Source organism: Myripristis murdjan, chromosome 24 (assembly GCF_902150065.1).
Source record: "Myripristis murdjan chromosome 24, fMyrMur1.1, whole genome shotgun sequence".
NCBI lineage: Eukaryota > Metazoa > Chordata > Actinopteri > Holocentriformes > Holocentridae > Myripristis > Myripristis murdjan.
The window spans coordinates 3243052-3249715 of record NC_044003.1 but is presented as its reverse complement, the minus strand read 5'-3'; the positions used below and the strand labels follow the sequence as shown (position 1 = coordinate 3249715).

The 6664-nt window shown below is 42.9% G+C and overlaps 1 long non-coding RNA gene across 1 annotated transcript; it reads left to right on the top strand.

Annotated features, from left to right (window-relative positions):
- Window positions 1-1176: 1176 nt before the first annotated feature.
- On the top strand, window positions 1177-5794 carry LOC115355701 (uncharacterized). Its single transcript, XR_003927899.1, has 3 exons — window positions 1177-1271; window positions 3425-3489; window positions 4903-5794. It is a non-coding gene; the product is annotated as an uncharacterized LOC115355701 (long non-coding RNA).
- Window positions 5795-6664: the final 870 nt, after the last annotated feature.

Below are 6664 nucleotides of genomic sequence, written 5' to 3'. Positions count from 1 at the left end.
AAACAACAGTTATCAGGACCTTTTGAGCTTGGGATTGCGCTGCGGGATGCCAATTTCACCGGACTTTCATCGCTGCCAGGACATTCCGGAGGACGCCGAGGCTGCAGGGCCGGTGCGTTGACACGGCTGAAAGGACAGCCCTTTGGGCCGCCGCCTCCCAGCTTTTTCCAGCGCCAGGCCCATGGCGAACACGGGATGACGAACTGTGCTTGCACATCCAACAAGTGTTTCCGTGACTGTTGCATTTTTTCTGATATCAGAGATGTGGCTGCAGCCATCTATTACTGGACTTGGCTATTCAACTAGCAAGATGCACGATGCTTTCTATTCTCCCCTGCACCGAAAGGACTGAGCCCTAATTTCGTTGCATTATTATACGTATATGATTGTGCAATGACAATAAAAATCTATCTATCTATCTATCTATCTATCTATCTATCTATCCATCCCCTATCCCCTAACCCCTAACCCCTAACCCCTATCACCTATCCCCATCCCCATCCCCTAACCCAGGGGTGTCAAACTGGTGCCATGGAGGGCCAAGAGGCTGCAGGTTTTCATTCCAGCCAAAAACTCCACCAGGTGATTTCACTGATTAGTCCCACCTCTCTGTTTGCAGGTAGGGTGATCAGTGAAATCACCTGGTGGAGTTGTTGGTTGGAATGAAAACCTGCTGCCTCTTGGCCCTCCATGGCACCAGTTTGACACCTGTGCCCTAACCCCTAACCCTATCCCCTAACCCCTATCCCCTATCCCCTAACCCTAACCCCTAACCCCTAACCCAGCGTGCACACAGAGCCTGGACTCTCTGAGCTGAAGTGGAGAATCTGGCTCTGAAGTTTGACTTTCACTTCATCAACATCCTCGCCCTCCAGTGAAGCTCCAGCTTCTTCTTCGTTTTTTTTTTTTCCCTCTTGCATCGGAGTCTTTTTGCGGCGTCTCTTCACCTGCGCTGCTGCCCAGCTCTGAGCCCTGATTGGTCAGATGTTGGTTGTCAATCATTACAGTGATGTGTGCGCTAGATGACAGAGTTCAGCTGACTGGACTTCTCCAGCGATGGCTTGAGGGCCTCACCCACCCGCTGCTGGCACCGGGGACACTGAGGCCCCCAACCAACCATCACCTGTCAGTGAACTGGTAATGACTCTCTCTCTCTCTCTCTCTCTCTCTCCCTCTCTCTCTCAGTGCTGCTGTACGTCAGGAGGGAGGAGGACGAGGTGTTTGACGCTCTGATGCTGCGCTCCCCGACGCTGTCCGGCCTGCTGGAAGCGGTCAGTGTTGTTGATGCCGTCAGTTTAACATGAATCACAGGAACGTCTGGGTTCAGATGAAACTGTAATGATCCTGATGGGAGGAAACTGAAGCTGTGTGGGGCCCGTCCTCAAAACACTGCAGGGACACCAAACAGAACTTCAGTCAGTTCTAGTAGCTCAAATTATCAAGAGAAAAATTAAATTATAAGCATAAGTGAAATTACAGCCATATAAAAAGAAATAAGGAATACAAAAATATGTGCATTAATAATTTGTAAAAGAAAAGGTTTGTGCATCATGTATAAATTATATATATTAATGTGCATTAAGAACATTTAACTCTTTGAAACAGGAGCAAATTCAGCAAATTAGAAATTAGCAAATTAGAAAAAATATTACCAGAGAATCGGCCAAAAAAAAAAAGAAAAAGAAATATATCGATATATATATATATATATATATATATATATATATATATATAGAAAGAAAAGAAAAAGCTAGATAAATAAAAGAAATTACCAAAGATATTGTAAAAACAAAGAACCTGGAAAAAACCTGTAAATTATGAAAAGGTGTTTAAAAAGATGCCAAGCAAAATGTATTCATAATTACTAAAATGATGTACTGAAATGTCAGATCAGTGATACTGGATCAACGTCCGATTTCTTGTGTTTAAAATGTTTAACCCTTTTATTTATTTATTTATTTATTCAAATATAAGAGAATGACTTACATTGGCGATGACATTTACATTCCATGTGAAAGCCTCAGGCTGCGCTCAGACGCCTCACACACAGCTCACCCTGTGAAAGTCGAGCAAATTGACGGAAGAAAAAAAAATACCAGAAAAATAATGGAATAATAGTGGAATACAGCAACAGAGCAAGAATGCAGCAAATGGAGGTTATGTACTGTAAATGAAAAACACTGATGACTGATAATCCCAATTCATAGAAATAGTAGAAATGCATGATTGGAAAATGTGCAGTGAAGTCTGGAGTCCAGCTTTAACAGGATGTGGAGTCAGGAGCCGCATTTTCACTTTTAATGCCCGTCAGACAGATGGAGAACAAAAAAAAACAAACAAAAAACAAAAAAAAACCCTGTCAAACAGAAGCTGGTTTCCTGCTAACTTGACAAGAATATGTCTCCGGCCACGGTGTGAAATCTGCAGCGCTCCACCCGGTCACCACACACACACACACACACACACACACACACACACACACACACACACACACAATGCAGTTTTATATGTGAAGTAGTCACAGGAAGTGAGGGTGTTTCCTGTTTGTGTCTGACAGGAAGTTGTCATTCATTCGAGTCGTGAACCCCAAAGTAAAGGTCAGCAGACGTGTTGGGCGCCCAGCAGCACATCTGTGGGCCGAGCTCTATTTCTATGCACTTGTTTTGTTGTGATATCGAGGTGATCTGGTTTCCGCAAGCCATCATTTTCATAGAAATAAATGTCCCTTTTCCCACGTGACGGCAGTGATGCAGTGTGGGTCCAGCTCATGAATCCGCTCCCTTGTCCTGCGGCTCTTTCCTGCTGCACAGGAGCGATGCCTTTTGTGTTTCCGGTCTGTTTGGAGTAAACAAGCTGGAAACATAAAACAGAAACCTGGATCATTAGATAGATAGATAGATAGATACTTTATTCATCCCGAAGGAAATTCCCAGTTTTTCAGCAGTATCCACAGATTACAGATTAAATAAATAAAAAATAAAGAATAAGATCTAAGTACAACAGAATAAGATCTAAGTACAACCCATTGTGCAAAAAGCAGTGTGCAAAAAAACCGTGTGCATAGGTGTATAAAATGTGCATAGAGGTAGGTCAATGTGCAAATTTAGAAGAAATATACAGTATACACAGATGATAAATAGCAGTAAGCAATATAAACACTATAAACAAGGAATATAAAAAAATAGAAATATTAAACAGCAGAGGAAAATAACCTAACCTGAGGAACACACGCATTAGCATGTCCTGGATATTAGCAGCCAAAATGAGGAACACAGGGTTCAGCCACATGTTTGGGCCCACAAACCCCCACACACACACACGTCACATTTTGGCTCTCAGACCTGAAAATCCAAATGTTTTGGAGACACTGGAGTCTGAATGTCATCTAACACCTGATTTTTTTCCAATGTTTTTGTCCCTCCAGGTCACTGAAAAATACGAGCTTCCCTCTGAGCGGATTGGGAAAGTCTACAAGAGGTGTAAGAAAGGGTAAGCCTGCAGGGAACGTCTCAGTCTCAGTCAAACGCTCGGTGGAAATGCCAGGTCATTTCTTCAGTCTGAGTCTTTCTTCCATCGTCTGCACACAACAACCTGCTCCTGAGCGCTGCCGCAGTCCAAGTTTGAAGAAATCCACTGAAATCCTGACTGTCTGCGGAGGAAGTGAACGTAACACAGGCTGGTCACACCGCTGTGTTCACACTCTGTGTTAATGCTGTAGTAATGTCATCAGTACTAGCATAGGTACACTTGTACAAATGTAGTAGTTGTATTTCGAGTAGTTGTGCTAGTAGTAGTTGTAGCAGTAATCAGAGTACTGATTGTGGTAGTAGTAGTAGTAGTAGTAATTGCATTAGTAGTAGCAGTCATTGCAGAAGTAGTAGTAGTTGCAGTAATAGTGGTTGTAGTTGCGGTAGTAGTAAATTCAGTAGTAGTAGTAGTAGCAGCAACTGCATAGTAGTAGCAGTCATAATTATAGTAGTACTAGTTGCGGTAGTAGTTGCTGTAATAGTACTAGTAGGTGCAGTAGTGCTAATAGTTGCAGGAGTAGGTGCAGTATTAGTAGTGGTTGCAGTAGTGGTTGTAGTTGCAGTTGTAGTAGCAGTTGCAGTTGCAGTTCAGTAGTAGTCGCAGTATTAGTAGTAGTTGCAGTAGCAGTTCAGTAGTAGTCGCAGTATTAGTAGTAGTTGCAGTAGCAGTTCAGTAGTAGTTGCAGTTCAGTAGTAGTTGCAGTAGTAGTAGTAGTTGCAGTAGTGGTAGTAGTTGCAGTTGCAGTTCAGTAGTAGTTGCAGTAGTAGTAGTAGTAGTCGCAGTAGTGGTAGTAGTTGCAGTTGCAGTTCAGTAGTAGTTGCAGTAGTAGTAGTAGTCGCAGTAGTGGTAGTAGTTGCAGTAGCAGTTCAGTAGTAGTTGCAGTTCAGTAGTAGTTGCAGTAGTAGTAGTAGTTGCAGTAGTGGTAGTAGTTTCAGTTGCAGTTCAGTAGTAGTTGCAGTAGTAGTAGTAGTTTCAGTTGCAGTTCAGTAGTAGTTGCAGTAGTAGTAGTAGTCGCAGTAGTAGTTGCTGTAGTGGTAGTAGTTACAGTAGCAGTTCAGTAGTAGTTGCAGTTGCAGTTCACTAGTAGTCGCAGTAGTGGTAGTAGTTTCAGTTGCAGTTCAGTAGTAGTTGCAGTAGTAGTAGTAGTCGCAGTAGTAGTTGCAGTAGTGGTAGTAGTCGCAGTAGTGGTAGTAGTTGCAGTTGCAGTAGCAGTTCAGTCGTAGTTACAGTCATAGTAGTGGTAGTAGTAGCGGTAGTAGAAGTAATAATTGCAGTAGTAGTATTTGGGGTAGCTCTGACAGTAGTAGGTGTGGTAGCAATGCAGCAGGGTCGTCCAATAAGATGTGGTGTCTTAAGCTCCGCCTCCTCCTGCAGGATGCTGGTCAACATGGACGACAACATCATCCGGAGCTACAGGAACGAGGACACCTTCCACCTGCAGCTGGAGGAGGCGGGGGGGCAGCTGCTGCTCACCCTGACCGAGATCTGACCGGCCCCGGGATCACCCGACCGACCCTGAACGCCCCACGGCTGCCCCGGCTGCACCGCATCGGAGCTGCAAGCATCCAGGAGGTCAGAGGTCAAAGGTCGCAGCCATGGAGCCTGTATCAGACCTCCATCACATCACCGGGGAGGTCAATGAACCACAAGGGAACTTTCACTCTGCTGCCATCTTAAAGGCCATAAAGTGTGCATTTATTTTGAAAGGAAGCAGCTGTTTTCACCAGTCGCTGCCCAGAGAAGCTGGTGAGGATATCCTCACACCGGCTTACAGACTAGTTTGATTTATTTTTCTGTTATCATCGTTATTATTATTATTATTATTTTATACTTGGATCCAGGGAAAATTGGCTAATCATGCACGCGTGGAATCACACTGGATCACATTCGGATTCACACTCGGCCTCAGAGGTGGTTATTACCTGAGAGGAGAGCGTTCATAATCCAGTTTCCCTTCTCAGATTTTCTCCTGCAGATTGGAACTTGGACACGATGTTGGATTTATCAGTACGTGACTTTCCCAGGCGAGACGCGGCACCTGAATGTTCTCCCGCGTCACGTGTCGTACCTGACCAAGAGATGTAAATGTCATGAAGTGAAAATGAAAATGAACCACAAGGACACGTTTAAGACACATGGACTTCTTCTTCTTCTTCTTTTTTTTTTTTTTTTTTGATGTAACCTTTACGAGATACAAAGATACAAAATCTGTTCTGCAAGAGCGACCCGGCCAGGATGGGCAAACCTTCAAAATAAGATCACAGAGGAAAAAAATACCATGTCTAATGAGTTAAAAAAGCAAGTGTAATATGTGGTATTCCCAGATATTTTTATGGCATTTGGTTTCCTGTGTTTTTTTATGTTAAGATACTCTGAAGTAGACAAAGATTTTTAATTGATAAATAATCATCATCATCTTTTGTCCAATTTTCTGACCAAAAGCACATCAGCTACTCGGATGATGGAGTTTTGGCGCTGGGAAACCTGCAGGCCTGATAAATTTGACCCCACATGAACACAGAGAGAGCCCCAAGTTGCAAAATTAAACAGAACAGGGCAGTGGAGCCAACATGGCCGCCACAGGAACCAGCCAGACTGCATCCATGTGCACCAGGAAGTGCCCTCACTGCAAAAACTCAAAATCTTACCAAGATTATTTGTCTTATTTCAAGTCAAAAATGTCTTATTACTAGTCAAAATATCTCGTTACACTTAAAATAAGACATGATCACCTCAGAGGTAAATTGTTTTTAGACAATTGTCTCTTGTTTCAAGTGAAAATTTGCTTCTTTCATTGGCAAAATTTGTTTCTTGTTTCTAGCTAATTTTCACTTATTTCAAGTGAATTTTCACTTTTTCCACTGGCAAATTTTGCCAATGAAACAAGCAAATTTTCACTTGTTTCAAGTGAATTTTCACTTGAAACAAGTGAAAATTGTCTAAAAACAAGTTACAAGACATTTTTGACTTGAAATAAGACAAATAATCGTGTCCCGTGATAGATAGATAGATATACTTTATTGATCCCAACCAGGGAGATTCTGGGATGCACCGGGACCCAAAAAGACAGTTGCCAATTTCCACCTGTCACATACTTTTTTTTTGGAGGTGCATCAGCTTCCCAGCGCCAACACTC